Source organism: Molossus molossus, unplaced genomic scaffold (genome assembly GCF_014108415.1).
Source record: "Molossus molossus isolate mMolMol1 unplaced genomic scaffold, mMolMol1.p scaffold_m16_p_8, whole genome shotgun sequence".
Taxonomy (NCBI): Eukaryota; Metazoa; Chordata; class Mammalia; order Chiroptera; family Molossidae; genus Molossus; species Molossus molossus.
The window spans coordinates 70,983,429-71,002,289 of record NW_023425402.1 but is presented as its reverse complement, the minus strand read 5'-3'; the positions used below and the strand labels follow the sequence as shown (position 1 = coordinate 71,002,289).

The 18,861-nt window shown below is 37.3% G+C and overlaps 1 protein-coding gene across 2 annotated transcripts in view; it reads left to right on the top strand.

Moving 5' to 3' along the window:
* The window catches only part of HS3ST5 (heparan sulfate-glucosamine 3-sulfotransferase 5), a 155,551-nt gene that overhangs the window by 39,653 nt on the left and 97,037 nt on the right, over nucleotides 1–18,861 (top strand). Inside the window, exon 2 of one of the 2 annotated variants that reach the window (XM_036248742.1) lies at nucleotides 10,122–10,229. The gene's annotated coding sequence lies outside the window, so the exon portion shown is untranslated. Of the gene's footprint in view, nucleotides 1–10,121; nucleotides 10,234–18,861 lie in introns of both variants that reach the window. The other variant, XM_036248741.1, reaches the window with a different exon arrangement.

Genomic DNA, 18,861 nt, shown 5'->3' with positions numbered 1-18,861 from the left:
ACGGTAAATATCGCTCATTTCTCTTTCCAAAATGCACGAAGGACTCTTGTTTGATATGGCATTTTGTAAAAAGCTACTTATCACCCTTATTCTCTAAGAGCCTTTCTCCCCCCTCATCTCTCCCCTCTGAAAAGACAGGCTTTCTATAAAGACGGCTTTCTTAGCCTAAAAGTACACCTCAGTCTGTCCATTGTCCCATGTTTTATTTGCTTTCCTGAACCTTGTCTCTGAAAAAGTTCAGCCTGACAAAAAGGAAAATAGATTTTAAAACTACTTAGGAAATTAAAGCTGCACAGGGACGGCATCTGGAAGGGACCCCTTCCTGTTGCCAGCTTTCCATCTCCAGGCTGTGGCAGGACGGGCTGGGCACCTCTTGGTGCTGGGAGTTGTGTGTGCGCCCTTCCTTCTCCGGTCACCGTGTACCTTCTCCTCTCGACTCAGAGGCAAGTGAAAAATATGTGGAATCTTGCTGCATAAATAATTGCCCAGTAGACTTTCTTTGGTTTGGTGGCCATTTACCATGTTATTTGTTGTGTTTGTCATTATTTTGTCAGCCATTTGCAGGGATGATGGGTGAATGGATTTGATTATGATTGATAAACTATTTCTCACATCTAAAACTCTGTTCTCCAAGATACAGTCTCTGCAGTGATAGTCCAGTAACACAGGTTGGTTGTTGCTTGGGAAATATGCCTTAGTTCCCTTCATTATTTTGAGGCACACTCAATTCATGTACATACAATTCAAAATACAACAGCTAAGGGAAGCCATTTGGAATCAGCTGCCTATCACTGGGCATTTAAATATAAGACAGGTAAAACGTGAGTGTTTTTGCAAAGCTTCAGTGAATATGCAACTGGGATAAATAACCACTAGAAATAATGCAGAGAGAAAATTCAACTTATTCAAATTTTTTTTATCATGATTGAAAAAGTGTGGTTTTCTTTTCTTCTTTCTATATAACTTCCCCTAGTTTTGCCTTTGTGTTCTTTGAAATTAGAATACAGAAAAGTATCTTATTTCAGTAAATTTTCTTTTCTTTGGTTTATCATATGGATCTTGGGAAAGTCTGATTTTACAGTTTGTTGCTTGTAATGCAGTTATAAATTGAGTGCCAAATAAATACAGGGTGGGGCAAAATAGGTTTATACTTGTTGGTATGGAAATGACACAGTAAATAATAATACTGGAATAAACTGTTATGCATATTCACAACTGTAAACCTACTTTTGCCTATAAATAGCAAACAACCTCTTACAAAGAGAAAGTCTTCTTTTATAACTAAAACAACTCTCACAGGACTAAGTCCTTTGTTAGTATGATACATTCTGGAAATAGATTTTAGAGTAAAGACCTCAGTGTTTGTTTTTATTCTTGTGAAACCAAGAAAGTGCTGACAGAGTGCTATACTGTACCACCGTTGTTTAGAAAGAAGGCACGTCCCTAAGCGTTCTTTATTGTCTTTTGAGGGTTGGATATTGCTGTCCTTGCCACACTACCATAGAGCATGGAGCTTTCCAAAGCAGCAGTGGGTGAGTCAAGCCCTTTGAGCCCTACCTGAATATTACATACACTCTTTCAAAATGTCAAACCTTTAGGAGTATTGGAGTGCTTATAATACCGTGTCATTATGTTCCCATTGGTTTAAGTCTGAAATATATGGAATGTAAAACAACAGAAGGATGTGTTTTTCTATTGCCCTTCATACCTTATTATTTCCTATAAAATTGCAATCCCGTGTCAAAAGCTATTTCAAGTGTTATTCTTTTAGATAATAAATGTAAGCATTATGTTGATACATACTTGCTTTCTTGACTCTGGATGTTAAAATATCTAATACTTTTTATGCAAACTACAGTAGAATTGCATTACAGTTCTGAGGACAGAAGTGGGGATGGGAGGAGACAGGAAAATACAACGTAACTCTCAAGTCCTGGGGAAAGGCTACCTGGTTGTGAGGGAAATGCAGATGTGCACAGATGCCCGAAACGACAACTGAGAAGGGAGTTTGTCACTCAACTGCAGAGCAGAAGAGGGATTTAGAGAGGATTCTCAGCCCTGGCGGCACAATAGAACCATCTTGGATCATTCCACTTTCTGAGAGTGACTAGCATGTAAGTTAAGACAACAGAAAAGAATTGCTGTGCAGGACATAAACATAGATTTATAACCTAGAGCCTTTCTCTGTGCTTTTTGAAAAACCTGTACATGTTCAACAGTCAAACCTTTCTTTGTTTTGGGGGGAGGGGTGGCATAGGGTGAGGGTGTGCATTATCTATCATTTTCCCTGAGTTAGGTATTCAGTAAATGCTTGGTTGCTAATCTGACTTTATTTGCAGCTGCAGCCCTGTGGAGTTTAGCTGAATGGTGTCTATACCTGGGAGTAGGCGTGCATGTATGTGTAATGCTCTGTGTGAATGAAAAGCAAGACTAGTTCTTTCAGAAATGTTCTCTCCATTATGATTAAAGATAAAAATAAAAGCTGTAAGTTTCCGCAAATGCTACAAGTGACTTTTTCTTACAGTGTACCCTTTTGCATTTTCAATAGCATTTGTTTGTCTTGAAAAAAGTCCTCCATTCAAGGACCACATTGCATCCATAGATCATTTATGTACAATTTGCAGATGATAGACATTTGAAATTACTGTGACAGGTGTTTTCACATTGTTTCTGCTGATCTGATAAAAAGCATATTGCCAAAAGAGGGTAGAAGACTTTAATCTCCCAGAATAAATTTGAAGCACCCTTTTGAAATGAGAATTGCTACAAAGAAGCATTTTGGAATGAGGTGGGGGGGTGAATAGTTCCCAAGATGAAAATGTAGTTCAATAAAGCAAATTTTTTTTAAAAAAATGGAGACTATATATACAGTGCTTTAATTTTTCATCATTATTATGGCCCTTGGAATTGTTTTCGGCCCCAGGAAGCCCAGAAGAGAGCCAATGACCACAACTCCATGTGTGCTTCTGGGGAAGTATTTCAATATAATTCCAAATAAGAAATGAGAGTTTATTAAAGAGACAAGGAAGTAGTAAAGGCCACGGAGTAAAAATACAGAGAATCTCTTTTCTAGATGATGGCCCATCAGTGCCGGCATTAATATGTGAAACCAGTCAGTGGCAGCTGTGTTAAGTAATTGATGTGAGAATAAAAATTGGTTTTATATTACTTTTGCTGTGGAAGATAACATTTCATAAGCTCACCATGTTTTTAATCTTAACTTAAGAAAAGTACTGCTGTGGCAATTTTTAAAATAAGAGTTACACTTATCTCTTTGCAAGGAACTCCGTCTCTTCCTTCTGTGTCCTTCCCCTGACACCCACCCTCCTCTACCCAACCTCACCCACCCTTCCACTTAGCCAAAGGCTGGGAACTATGGAAGCCCCTCCGTCATGCTATTATATTTCAGAGGTGGTCTGAGGAGGTCAGCTAATGCAATTTCACTTTGATTACTTATTTGAATTTTGGATGCAAAGAACCCTGAACCAATTGCCTGAATTTGTCATAATCATAATTGAGTTATCCACAGCTGCCTTATTAGATTTCAGGTACTTTCAAGAGTATATTGATCATCACAGCTCTTTGTTATCTAATATTCACAGGATGCCCTCCTCTCCAGCTCCATTCCCCTGACTCACTGAATGGGGACTGGTCTGAAATGTTTTCCTTTCTAGTTGCAGCGTCCCTCTAAAAGTGATCAGATTACAGTGACACAGCAATTGTAAGCAAGACTGAAAGCTTCTTCAGATGTTATGTGTTTGTCTCCATCATTTCTTCCTGCCCCCGTTCAGTGTCCCCTTGCTGTTGCCACGAGAAGTCTACCTTATAGACTCAAATACAAGCATGGCGTTCGAGAGCTGGACATCCTGCAATGGTTCCTACTGAACGTTTTTATAGAGAGGAAGTGGGAGAAAGGTCTTGACCAAAATGTGAAACTCATTCCAGCTAAATGAAATAATCAAACAGAACATTAACATTAATACCTGCCAACCCCAATAATTTTGCATTTTTAAAAGTGGTTATATTTTGCAGGGGAAGAGGGTAAAGGTGGAAGAGGGCATACAGGGGATAAATGGTGATGGAAAAAAATAGAAAAAGGGGTTATATATAACAGTATGTATTATCACCAAAAGGAAAAAAAAATGGTCACATATGAACTTCTTACTCAAATGATTTATTTATCTTTTTAACAAAGTGTTTGAGAGCAACCAGAATATTTCAAGAACGAGTGTATGCAGTAGAGATTTAACAGTAAACAAGACAGACATGGCCTTAGCCTCCATGGAGCTTACAGTCTGTTGAGGATACAGGCAAGTAAAGAGACAATGACATCACTGTATGACAAGGTCTTGAGTTGGGGAGAACAGGGTTCTACAGAATCTAGAGAAAGGACACCTAAAGACAGAATTATCAGACAAAATCTTCCCAGGAAAAGTGGCATCCAAGCTGAGAACAAGAAAAAGAGGAGAAATTAGCCAGGCTGATTAGGATAGTGATCTAGGCTCCTCAGAGGAGCAAGAATCTGACATAGTCAAGGAACTGGAAAAAGCTATGAATGAATGAATGAGCAAGGTCAGGGTGGAGTGGAGATAGAGAGGGCTGGAAAATAATCAGGACCCTGGTCACGCAGGGTCACAGTCAGAGAGACACGCGTTGACTTGCGGTGCCTTTGGTTTTCCAAGTGAGATTTCCAGTAGGTAGGATGACGTGATCTAGTAGGTAACGTCTGAGTATAATTAAAAGGTAACTGAGTTTTTTGAGATTACTTGGTTAGTTTTCTAGATTTTTTTTTTTTTTTGGTCTCCTGTTATTTATAATTCACCGAATGTTAGATCTGTAGTCATCTTTCTCAACAAATTTCAGGATTACAATCTTAAAACATTATCAATGGATTGAAGTTTTCCTATTCTAATTACTTATCCTTAATTTCTCTGCACTTTTCTCAGCCAGAAATTGATATAATTAAAAATGTTGTGGCCTGCCATAAGAAGTAGAAAATATAAGTCTATAGCATTATATTACGCGTCAGCTCTGTGGAAGTTTAATTCCCCATGCTTGTCAAAAGTTGTTAAAACATCGCTTGCCTTTTTTGAATATAAAATGTGGGCAGGCATGTAGTAATATATCAAAAAATGACACTTTGTCAAAGACGGCTTTCATGGGAGAATGTTCTGAATAAAATGTTTTCTTTTAAAAAGAACCGACCTGTTTAACATTCCAAAGCAAACACAAAGGAACACAAAGTGCCTGAACTCGCTGCCAGTCACAACAGTCCGTTTCATTTACCCTTTAATACACTTTTTTATATTCCAAAAAGTGGTCCCCCAAAGGAATTATCAGTTTTATTCCATGATAACCCTGGTTTGAAGTAAAATAAAAGTAGCTCTGACCCTCCTCAAAATGGGCTCTTTTCAGACTTCCTAGCACTTCTAATAGTATGAAGATGATATGGTTGGCTATGTCTACGGGTAGAGTCAGTGTAATTATATGTGAAGCAACAATTCCCTTATCTGTGAGGAACACTTGCTGTGGTTAACTGCATTTCAGTGTCTGGCAGATGAAATAAAGAATTAAAATCTCAAACTAGTTTCTCAGGGTTTTTTTCCCCCCTAGTCATTTTAAAATCTTTTAGCCTAAGGGAAATGGTAGCCAGAAAACATCTGGTCTTTAAAGGCCTTAGCGAGATTAACAAAGCGGATGCGCCTGCATGCCTCCCCCTCTGGTTTCTCATAGTAGCTCTCCATTATGATTGCTCTGTGATGGTGCCAATCCTTTGGACCTTGTGAGGATGTCCAGAGTTGACATAATGACTGACACTTGAAATGTTCAACTTAAAATCAATAGGTAATTGTGGCTTTGATCACAATCTAATATCTGAATAGGAGGGCTATCTGTATTTGTTACCTACATTCTTTGCAGAGCGTGTGCCTAAGTCTAGCTCTTGAGTAGGAGTATCCATCGTTCATTGTTTAGGGACCTGGGGAGCAGGACTGAGGAACAGAAGCGGCCAGCAGAGGGGGTAGCTGAGATAAGGCGGGCTGGAGTGCCACCTGGCAGCCCTGTGTGGGGAGAAGAGGGATATCTGCACAACTTCACTGGATGTGTTGGCTGAGGCTGACTTCATAGCCTGCTCAGAATTAAAATTTCTCAAGGGGAGGCTGGAGTACAGAGAATGGAAGGAACAGATCCCCCCAACTAGATGGGCTCACTGTAGAGTAAAAAGCCCTAGTTTCAATAAAATATTTGAAAATTCTGCATATATTGGTTTGAGAGGATATTACTATTGGGGGCAACAGATTTTAGGTACTGATAGTTAAGCCACCTTTTAATTAACTCACACTATTATGCGAGGGAAGAGTGTTTTTTGTTGTTTTCTTTTCGTGGTCGTGGTGGTCGCTTTAGGCATCTCACAATTGAGAATGTCTTCTGAGATGCCTTAGACCTTTGACATAGAGCTGTGACGGTGAGGTGCAGATCTGTGGAGTGAGGCTTCACTTTCTGCCTCCATCACTTTCTAATGATGTGCCCTAGGCAAGTGCCTCAGCGTGTCCAAGCCTCACTTTGTTCATCTGTAAAATGGGCCTCATGATACCACCTTATTCAGCATTGAGTAGCAATGTCATTAATAAACAAATGTACACAGCTTAGCAGTTTTGCACACCAAGCCCACCAAGGGTTGTAGGGCATTCATGGATATAGTTTCCTGTGCACCAGGAACCCCACTCTGGATGGCTATGGTGAGTGTTTTATAAGATTCTCATGGTCTTTAGGCCAGGGAAAACAGTTCTACATTACTAGCCATTCTCTTTTGGTAGCATATAGATAGACCATGTTGTTTGTTTAAACGCAAGTTAAACTCTGAATGCTTCGTTAAAAACGCTTTCGGATTACATTATGAGACAGATCAAAGACAGTGAGGTGCAGCCCTGACCAATTTGGCTCAGCGGTTGAGCATCGGCCTGCGGACCAGAGAGTCCTGAGTTCAGTTCCCACTAGGGGCATGTACCACACACACACAAAAAAGAAAGTGAGGTGCATAGGCTTTGTACACACCTAAAATCATCTACTAAAAATAGGGGATCCTCCTAAATGTATTAGGGCAAAATTTACTTAGAAAATTTAGATTCCTTTAAAGCTTAAACAGTCCTATTTTTGATTATAGACTATGATTGCCCAGTAGATTAAAGGATCTCTCATATGTTTAGAGAAAACATCAATGACATATATTTGATTCTACTACACAATGGCCATGCCAGAAACCCCACAGTCCTACCTAATATAGATGGCTCACCATGGGCTCACAACTGAAACCAACAAAAGATACAAACTGATTCTGATTTATTTTAATATTAAAATTTTACAGCACTTTTTGAGCTATTTTATAAATTAATTCAAAATGGATGAGGCAGTAACATTGAGGTTTTTCTAATTATGTTTAAATTAAATATAAGCATTTAAAATAACCATTTTAATTAAATACAAGACTCAGGCAACTAATCATTAAAAGTAGAATTGGTAACTTGAGATTTATCATTGTGAAATCACTTGTACCACCTTTCTAATGAGTTCTTCCCTCTATAAATGAAAGACAAAAATGTATCTCTCTGAAGTGGTACTTAGTAAAAGGTCAGAGTTGTCAATTTGATATTGAATCAGTGCAAAAAAATCTGCTTTACTACCATCTCCTAGATACAAAATTGTAGTTACTATTTGCTAAACCATGTCCAACTTGACTTACATTTTAGTTCTATAAACATCTTAGAATTGTCTTAATAATTATAAGCATTTATTACTGCCAAAGAAAATGGACATATTTTGTAAAAAAAAAAAAAAAACACAACAACAAAACATACTCTTTATGGAGGAGTATCTGAAGAAGAAGAAAAATCTAAATAATTTTGTGATTTAATTTTTTTAATTAAAATAATTTATTACAAATTCAAGAATAATGAAGAATAAAACTTTGAATAGCTTCATTTTATAAATTGTAGATATATACTCCAAACTTTATCATTTATAAGAATATACAAATATATTGGTATATCTAAATTTGTGCATATGTTTGTATATGTTTAAAAAATAATCATTGGCGCCTGGCTGGTGTGGCTCAGTGGTCGAGCGTCAACCCATGCACCAAGAGGTCGCCAGTTCGATTCCTGGTCAGGGCACTTGCCCAGGTTGTGGGCCATCCCCAGTGGGGGGCACGCAGGAGGAGGTGGCCAGTCGATGTTCTCTCTCATCAGTGTTTCCATCTCTCTCTCCCTCTCCCTTCCTCTCTCTAAAAAATCAATAAAGAAAAAATATTTTTTTAAAAAAACTATTGACTATTTCTTACACTGGAATGTTACTCGTTTAACAAATCCTGACACATGGCAGGTGTTTAATCAATGTTTGTAAATTAAATAAATATGCATATTGACAAATATTATGAAACATCTTTTACGAGACCCTCTTTTAAAACTATTATTGCTATGCCTTACCTTTTATTTTCCCCCTCTTTTAAAACCATTATTGCTATGTCTTACCTTCTACTTTCCCACTCTCAATTAGAGTAGCTAACAGAGCTGAAGTGCTTTCACTCACCGATGGGAAGACAGTACATTTCCCCGTTATCTACTGCTTTTCTGTGTTCTGGCATTAGTGCCGATGTTAAGAATCTAAATGTGAGCAGTGCCTTTCTGGCTGGAAGTGGGTGATTTAAAGGCAAGGTAGCTTGTTTTGTTCCTTGTACTAAATACCTGCAATTAGTGATCATCACATTTTTCTTCTGTTGTAAAACTGAACTAATTGAAGGCACTACCCTTAGGGGATGAATTCTACAGTGTAATAAACATTGAGTGCCCTCTTGAGTTTAGCGTTTTAATTATTCATAATTATAATGATTTCTGTTTATTTGAGAACTTTAGAAATAATTCTAGTGTTCCACACACATTCAGATTAGAGTAGATGAGGCTTTGTTTTATTTTGTATTGAGGTCAGCAGGCCTATGAACATGCCAGGAAGTTCTCACAAGCAATGGAGCCAGCTTTCTGGCTGGTAAGTGGGCACCACTGATGTGCGCCATGTCCTGAAATAGCTGAATGCACTTTTTTCTACTCATTCTCCGATTGCTCTAGAAATGTTTGGGCAATGTTTGGATTGTGAGGTGAAGAGCTGACAGGGATTCAAGTAGGAAAGCTGGAAATAATGTAATACAGTGTGAGTCACAGAAGAGACGCAGTAGATTTAATAGCTGGCTATTAACCAACTGTATACATTTTTAAGGTCTCTCCTTTTCTTAAAAGAGGTTTTGTGTGTGTTTGCTTTGCACCCTAGATATATTTTCATACAATAGACCCAAGTAAACGATGGATATTAAAGTGGATATTCTGGCCATTTTAGACTAGAATAATTTTTATGTCTACTATATTCAAATTACTAGTGATAATGATGTATTGGGGTTTGGCTCCTACAATCTACTTAGATATCATAATAATAGCCTGAAATAATGAAATCCTAGTTTTAAAAAAAAGTTTGGCATTGCAAATTTATTTCTTTGCAATCTGTTTTATTTTTCCCATCTCTTTCTCCCTTTTTTTATCCATCCAATACAACACTTTAATGTGAGAGTCAAATGTGGTCCCCTGGTAATCTATTCAACTTAGGAAGAAGCAACAGTTGTTTAATATATTCAAGTAGTAGCAATGGTAAGAATGATTGATATGGATAATATCATCTGCTATAAAAAGGTCCATCTGGAGGTACACAATACTAGCATTTTAAAGAGAGTACAATTAACCACTCTCACCTAAAATCCTCTGCAGAACCAAGGTTCTGCTGCAAGAACATTATTTGGAAGTACATATGAGTAGTCCCCAGTTTATAAATTCATCTCTGATGAAGGGAACTAACAATTACATAATCCAGGGTTAGGCTCAAATTGTTTAATAAAGGAACTGGAACTACCATCTTAAAAAATAAATAAATAAATAAATAAATAAATAAATAAATAAATAAATAAATAAATAAATATTATGATCATCCACAATATATTTCTCCTTCCCAAAACAAAATTTTAACCAGAGCAGAAAGGGGAAAAAGGACTCATTGGAAAATAACGGTACCTCTATCTCTACCCCCAGGTGCTAAGAAGTAGGGAAGAAGCCCAAAAGACAGCCCAGGTGAGGAGAGGCCATGGAATATCCACCAACCAGATAATCGTCGCTGGAATAATTGGGAAGTGTCTGAATGTAGGTATGTGGATTGAAGACGTCTGTGTGCTTTTGCAGTTATCTGACTTTCCCCATTCCCACCCACGTCATGACCTGCCATCTCATCAGCCTACTTGATGGCCCTGGCACATGTGTGCACATGCACACGGCCACTCAGAAACCCCCGGTGGCTCTCCAGCCGGAAGTGCTCCTTAATCTCTTGAGCTTTCAAAACATCCTACAAAGTAACTTTAAACTGCCTCCTGCTCTCTGGGCTCAGTGTGTTCCCCTATGGAAACCTTCCTCCCCATGGACACTGAGCCTTATTTCCTGAACACAGAAAGTCTTTGTTCTTGCTGTCTGAAATCACTCTATCGGAAATAACTTTTAATTTCTCTTTGCTGGTTTTAGTTTGGTTTTCCTCCAAGACCTAAGTCAAGTTCCACCTACATTACAGATTCTTGCTGTGTTCTCTATCCCCAATATTTGCTTTTTCCTAAACTTCTACAGAACATGCAGTTAGACCCTTTCTCTGGCATTTGACAACTTGATTCATGATTTGCTTTTTCTTTCTTTAAGTCTTGTGTCCTCAGAGTAACTGTTTATTTCTGAAAAGGCAGGATCTGCCCCACTTTTGCATGCCAGCCTCCAGGGCAGGGGGACGTGGGCATGTAATGAGCTGCAGTGCGGCAGCGGGACAGCAAAGGGCAGTGGTCAAGAACCCAGGCTCTGGGGCTACCCCGGCTGAGTTTGAGTTCCTGCTCAGCCAGTTACTAGCTTGGTGCTCCTGGCAAGGTTTTTGAAAAACCTTTCTGTGCCTTAATTCCACATCTCTAAAATAGGAATAGTAATCCTATCCATCTCCTTGAGTTGTTGTAAAGTTTATATAAAATTTTAAAAGCTTAGAAATAGTCTACTACATATAAAACACTCAAAAACCATTACCTAGTTACTACTGTATACACAGTGATATTTCATCTCAATTTTCTCAATAATGCTATAAAATACCATCATCTCCATTCTAAAAACAAGAGCCCTGTGGCCCTGAGAAGTGATGACTATTATTAGCAAGTGTATAAAATATATTCAATCAACAACAAAAAAAAAGAGTAAACTGTAAAATGTATAAGTTTTGAAATCATCTTATTCTGTTTGAAATTATTTTGGAGAAGTTACCAAGAGCTCTGCTAAAACTTGGCAGACTAGGCTTCTTGGAAGCTCTTCATTTTCTAGGAAATCATCAAGTCTTGTTCTTGTCGCTGCCAAAATTCTTTGGCTGCTACTGTGTCATTTGTGCATCTGTAGCACTTAGCACTGTGCTGGGCTGTAGTAGATGATTGATAAACCCTTGGTTAAATTAAATTTTGTCACACTGCTGAATCAGTAAGTACACTCTGCCCTCCTGGGCCACCACTGAATTACAGGGTGACTTCAGAAGTCCTCTGTAGACTAAAGAAACTACCTTTAGGTAAAGTATTGTCATGAGAGAAGATTGGAAGAACTATCTTTTTTTTTTTAATCCTCACCTGAGGACATTTTTTCTTTTTTTTTTCAGATAGAGTGAGAGGGAAAGAGAGAGAGAGAGAGAGAGAAACATCGACGTGAAAGGGACACATCAAGTGGTTGCCACCCACACAACCCAAACAGGGCCAGGAACAACTGCAATGCCCTTAGCAGGAACCGAACCCGGGTCTCTCTGGACCTCAGGCGGATGCTCTAACCACTGAGCCAAACCAGCCAAGGCAAACTAATATCTTTTAATGCTTATATTATTCTAGGTGTGTGTTTGCTTTTTTACTTTGCAAACTAATGTTTTTTATTTCATTTAAACTTCAAAATACCCTATGAAGCAGATATTGTTATCCCCGATTTTACCAACAAAAAAGCTGAAATTCAAATAGTTTAACCAACATATTTAAAAATCACATACCCGGTGGGAAAGAATTTCCATTGTAAATATAATCCAAAGACCAAATGAAGCAGCCACGGGGGTAAAGTGAGGCTCTGATTCGTCATGAGGCAGATGCTCTTGACACTAACTTTAGCCGACTCATCCTGTAACCTCCTCATGCCTCAGTTTCCTCATCACATAGGATGCTATTATGAATATCAAAATATCTTATGTGTCAGTGGCTTTGAAATTAGCATTGACGCTATAGACATAAACTATAATTATGGGTCTGGTACATATGAACACTGAAACAGTTAAGAAGTCCCCAAAAGGTCTGAATTCTTTGGCAGGTGATGGGAGGAAGGTAGAAGCAAGGAAAGGAAGTGAAGACCAAAGACCAAGAAGCACCATGCCTGTGGAGGAGGTCTGGGAGCAGAGCTAGAAAAGATGCTCTGGTACCAGTGCTACTTCAGGGCTGTTCAGCTATCGGGTATCCTTGTAATATGTTATATCATGTTTCAAAATGTAGCTCTAATGGTCACAAATCACTAAACCAAGGACTGGATATATAGGGCAAAACACTGGAAATCGGGGCTGTTGCATATGGAGCCATATGGCTTGTATAAGGGATGCTCGTGTGGAAAGCTACTCATTTGAAGGATTAAGAATAATATCCTTAAATACATGGTGCTAAAACTTCATGTGTCCCTCCCAGAGTACGTGAAACCCCGAAGGGCCCCAGTGGGATCCAAGCTGCTGCTTCTTGAAATCATCTCTTCAAACGTTTTTCAAAGGAATTAATGGCACTTCAGTTGCTGCTGTCTTGTTTTGACCTTGTAAATGCTGAAGGGAAGTAGATGTATTTGATGGGTTAATAAGCCATGGTGCACAGTGAGTTAATAAGCTAAATAAGCATGTGCTTCCCATGTCATGGTAGTAAAAACAGCTCAGTGTTATAAACTGTGAGGTATTTTCCACTTCTTAGCATTTAACTACATTCCTACTGACTGTAGATAATAATTAATCTCAGCATATGACCTGACACATGTATTTAGATTTAAGAAAGTTATTTAGCATAAGAATATACCCATATTTTTTATTTTCCTTTGTTTACATGATAAGTTTCAGAAACCACCTACCAGATTTTTTTAATTGTATTTTAACCTGATTGAGAACAGGCAACCTAGCTGATATTTTAAACAATATTCAAGATGTCAAAGAGAAATTAAGAAACCACTTTCGAAAGTGTCTGTTGTCAAAGCTTGCCCAGAGTAGCCTCTACTTCCAAGATCTACTGCTGAGATGGAGAATCGATGCTCGATCGCTCAAGTGCATCTGACCAATTTTAACTATCAAGTATTTTGAAAAATATAGACTATGACAATAACACATTTAACCTATTTTCATGGGCTCTTTAATATTTGAAGTTTATAATTTTGTTTATTATTAAGCATCTTGATAGTAGAATGGGTTGTAAGGATAATGATTGGTGTAATAGAGCAACAAATGGCTAATTTAAGGACTATTTTTAGTGTATTCCTAAGTTATAAGGGTATCTTATAAACTGTAAGTCACTATACACATATTTATAAGAATAATTTTTATACCAATTTATGCTTTTTTGCAAAGTAGTGAAATATAATAGAGAAATTTTTCCTATTTCTACTACTTAAAAACTTTTTGTGAACATGGGTTCTTCAATATACAGCAGGATAGTTGTTAGGACCTGTCTTGGAGAAGACTCAAGAATTATAAACCTGCTGTTGATAGAATGCCCGTTCTGTGCTAGACTCAAAGTCGATCATCCCTAATCTTCAGATTATTCCTGCAAGGAGATTTTGTTTTCCTCATATGTCCTCCTCTACAATTGGGGCTTAGACAGGTTAATAAATAGTCTAGTAAACTAGTTAAATGGTCTTGCCACAATTCAAACCCAGATCTTTGAGACTCCTGTGCTCATGCTTTGCACTACTAGGGAAGCCAGTTGCCTCCATAAAGGGTGGGGGGTGGAGGAGTAAAAAGTGGTGGGAAAAAATCCCAAAACAAAAACAATAATAGCTACAGTTTATTAATGTGCCATATACTTAGGCACCTTAAGGACTTTAAATTCCTTATTCTACTATCCAGTTCAAAAGAGGTTTCTTCATCTCAGGTTTTTCAAATGAATTGGATATTAATATTCCCATTTGCCTTGTGAAAAAGCTAAGTTTCAAAGGCACTGAATTGCTGACATGAGATGGCACACCTCATAAGGAGCAGAACTGAGTTTCCAACTCAGATCCTGGCAAGTTCCAAAATCCTTTGTCTTTCTAAGAATATTATAATCTAAAATATATGTCTGGTTTATAAAATAAAGACTCTGGACTGCTGCATACTTATCTCTTTTCTCTGAATTTACTCCTAAAATGATTTCAGTTTTGTTTAGAAATTATTGAACTTTCAGGAAATTGGTTCTAATTCAATGAACATGCACCAGTTTGTGTTTATTCTAATGGTGCTCCAGTTTACATCAGAGTCAGATTTTAACATTATAGCTCTCGTGTGCTCAGCTTATATTTCATCATCTAGAATTTTACTAAGAACTTAAAAATTAAAACGTTTATGAAACTCCGGAAAACTGCCTCACATACATAAATTGCTGCTCTGAATACCGCAAGTTACAAACAAAACTGAACAGCTTTCATCCGAATCTCACAAGGAGCCTAGAGCAGCATTTTGAATTCATTCATTAAACAAGTGTTTCTGATTGCCAACTGTTTTCACAACTGTGTGCTAGGAACATTGGCAGAGAATAAGAACACAAGCCCTGACCTCAAACAGCTTTATAAATTAATTAGGGAGAAGAGACATGGAAACCATTAAGCAGCAAAAAGTGAAGTTAAAGGAACATTGCAACAGTGAAATAAATCATGATAAATAAATAAATAAATAAGTAAATGCTGCAGTTTCATGCCTGGAGATGCTGACTATGGGTTAAAGTAGTAAAAAAAAAAAAAAAAAAGCCTCACAGAAAAAGGCAACTGACTAGGCAGAGAGGATGGATGGCACTGGCCAGGCAGGCACCTAGGGTGCAGGTGACCAGGCAACAGATGAATCTGTTATCCTGAAGCTTGTGCAGGGGAACTGGAAACAGACAAGATTGGAAAGGGAGGAGCCCAGACAGCCAAAGGCTCTGATTCTAGCCAAAGATTCTGGCCTTTGGCCTCCAGGTGATGGGGAGTCATTGAACATTTTTGAGCAAGGGAATGACATAATTAAAACAATGCTTTAAAAAAGATAAATGTGGCAGGACTAGGCAGAATGAATTTGTGGAACAAGTACAGGAGCAAAGAAACCACTACAATAATTCAGTTCTAAGGTGATGAGGTTCTGGACAGAAGTGACAGTGTGACTAGAAGGAAGAAAATAAATGCAAGAGATAGTGCAAAAGAAAGATGAGAGAAGGTGATGACTAGGTACGGGAGAGAAAGACACAAAATAAATTAACTTTAAATTCTGTTTGGGAACTTCTCTAGTTTATAAATTTTGTAGAGTTCATTGGATATCATACATAATATTCCTGCTCTGAGGTGCCATTAGATTCGAGGGAGATTTTGCTTTTATTCAGTGTGGCATTTCTTTAACCAAATTTACAGTAAAGTCCTACTTTCCAAGAAATAATAAATACTGTTATAAAAAATGCCTGAGAAAATGTTTGTAGCTTTATGTTGAAATAATAATAACTGCAGTTATAGGATGGCAGAATACTTAGATGAGTAATGAAAATTCAGATAAACAATGATGTTTCATTTGTTTCCCAAATTCCAATTTATTGGTTTAGCTGTTGCTACATTTTCTACCAAATTGACTTTTAAGAACTGTTCATTGATTGTCTACAGTAGATCATTTTCACAGATATGGTGATATGATTCTCTAGTAGTTTGAGGTTTATTTGGGCTTCTTCCCAGGAGGAATTCCATTGTCTTCAAAATGTCCTCGTATAATTATTTTACTTTACAGATGGAAAAACTGAGCCACGAAAAACATGAATTAATTATTTATTCAAGGTAATGTGAAAGCTGAAGAATCTCGCAGTGGACTTCATTGATAAAATAACACTAGAAAGAAAAAAATATTGTTTTTTGGTAAAAATACCCAGTGCCAGGCAAATGCAACATTGTTCCCTAGAACACACACACACACACACACACACACACATACACACACACACACTTCCTCTCTTTCTCTCTCTCGCATTACTATGATATATATATGTATCAATTACTTCAAAAAGCAAGTGCCATTTTAATATTACTTAGATACTGTTTTTAATGCATCAAGTAAAACATATTGTGGCTTCTAATATTAATTCATTCTCCACTTCGCATTGTTAAAAATATTTATGATCTGGTATAGAGCAAAGCATATTGTTATTCATTTCCCCCTGCTTTGATAAAAAGCATTCTTCAGCTGTTTTCTAGGGACAAAAGTTGTCAAAGTTTGATGGTAATTTATGTTGTCAGTCCATTAAGTTGATTTTATGGCAGCCAACACAACTATTGTCCATTTATGAGAAACCGAGGATCACTCGAGGTCTCCACGAAGGCCGTTTGCTACCTGCCCTCTCATTTGGCTGACCTTGAGGGGAGCTGAGTTTGGTAATTTATGGCAAACACTGTCTAGAAGACCTATTTGCAAGATCCCCTGTCATTTAGTGCTAAATGATCATTGCTGAGTCCAGAGACAATCTGAGCTCCTGACAGAGCAAGCCCATAAAAAATATTGCCTACCCACCCAGGTGTCCTTTCCAATTATCTGAAGTAGAAATTAATACTTTTAAAAGCTGCTAGTTTTTGAAAGGTTATTACAATTTATTCCAGCAGTTTCTTTTGCACATTATGATGAATTAGTTTATTACACCATTATTTTCCACGTCAGCTTTTTAGAAGATTGAACCATAATGTTGAAACATTAGTGTGAATGGCAAACATACTATTTTACAGCTGAGTAATATATTTCTTTGAGAAAAATGTGCTCAGTTTTTAATAACAGGTAATTTTATGTTTATGTTCCCTAATGCTGTTGTCAGGTATTATTTATTTCTGTTTGGTGAGAACTGGAGAATTTCCTTTTAAAATGTTAATGGTGGTCTAGACAGATTTTAGAGTCATAGTAAGAATATATTACTTAAAAATAGAAAATATAAATTGTAAGTGTTTTTCCCCTGAAAGCTAATATTTTGTAAGATTTCCTTGACACCAATTTAATACATGATTACTTCCAGGGAGAGTTATATTCTTGTCTCAATTTTTTTCTCTAAATGTAGTGGACTGGGTGGGGTAGCAATTGTTCATTTTTCTAAAGTTGTAATGACTTTCAAGTTTTTATTTAATAAATCTTCTTTATCTTTAATGACTTGTTGCTTCATAAATCATTTAATGATAGTCTATCATTTATAGGTATTTTGTAAGTAATATGAATTAGCATTTTGATAGACATTTATATTTTTCATTGTTCTTCATTACATGTCTACTAAAATAGTAAAGAAAGATAGGTAACTTCCAATTTACCAAGTGAAAAAATACCTCAATGAGTAAAAGATTAATTAGAAATACTTACTCTAAAGAGTACTCAGCCCTGGCCGGTTTTGCTCAGCGGTTAGAGCGTCGGCCTGCGGTCCTGAGAGACCCGGGTTCGGTTCCCGCTAAGGGCGCGAACCTCGGTTGCAGTTTGTCCCCGATCACATCGATGTTTCTCTCTCTCTCTCTGTTCTTCTCTCTCCCTCCCACTCTACCTGAACAAAAAAATGGGAAAATGTCCTCGGGTGAGGATAAAAAAAAAAAAAAGAGTACTCAGTTTACTGCATTTTGATTGAGATGGCAAATGGCTTTGAATGCCTGATAAGTGCCAGGCGTCATAAAACTGTGCATGGGACATGGCCACCGCAGCAGTCTCGAAATCCAGTTTTTTTATTTCTGTTACAATTATTTGTATTCATATTATTTTTTAAAAATATAACTGCACAAAATTCTGAATCTTGAGTAAGCTAAGGATGTAAGCAAATTCAGCAGCACTTTGAAAGTTTTCCATTTGCTACCTCCAATCCAACAAATGCTTGCCAAAAGAAATAGTGTTTGTTTTTTCATCAAACACATTTGTTTCTTTAGCAAACATTCTCAATACTGAAGTATTTGTTTTTGTTATGACTAAAACAAATGTTAGTTTTAGCAGAATTAAGATTTGCAACATTCCATAAATTTTTCTCATTGTGTCAGAGAAATTTTTGATTATGTATGAGGCTGATAATGAGAATGCCACAGTTTCTTCTTTTGGGGAGAAGTATAACATACATACAGAAAAAAAAATGCACACATAATAAGTACACAGCTCAAAGGGTTGTCACAGAGTGCACATACGCATGTAACCAGCACTCAAAACAAGAGATAGAAGTCACCAACATTCCAACAAACACCCCTGGGTCCTCTTCCAGTTAGTCACACCTCACCCTCCACCCCTAGTAACCATTCTGACTTCTGACATCATAGATTACACTAGGCTGTTTCTTGAAATTTATAAGATCGTGATAAAATTATTACTTATTTGGCTTGGCATAATGTTTTTGAGATTTGCCCGTGTGGTTGGGTTCTGTTGTACCTTGTTGTCATCGATACATGGCATATTACATTGTTAAATGCACCATATCTTATTTGCCCAGTCTATTGATGATCACTGGATTGATTCCAGTTTGAGGTACAGCAAAAAAAGAAATTTGTATGAGTTTTAAATATATATATATAATAG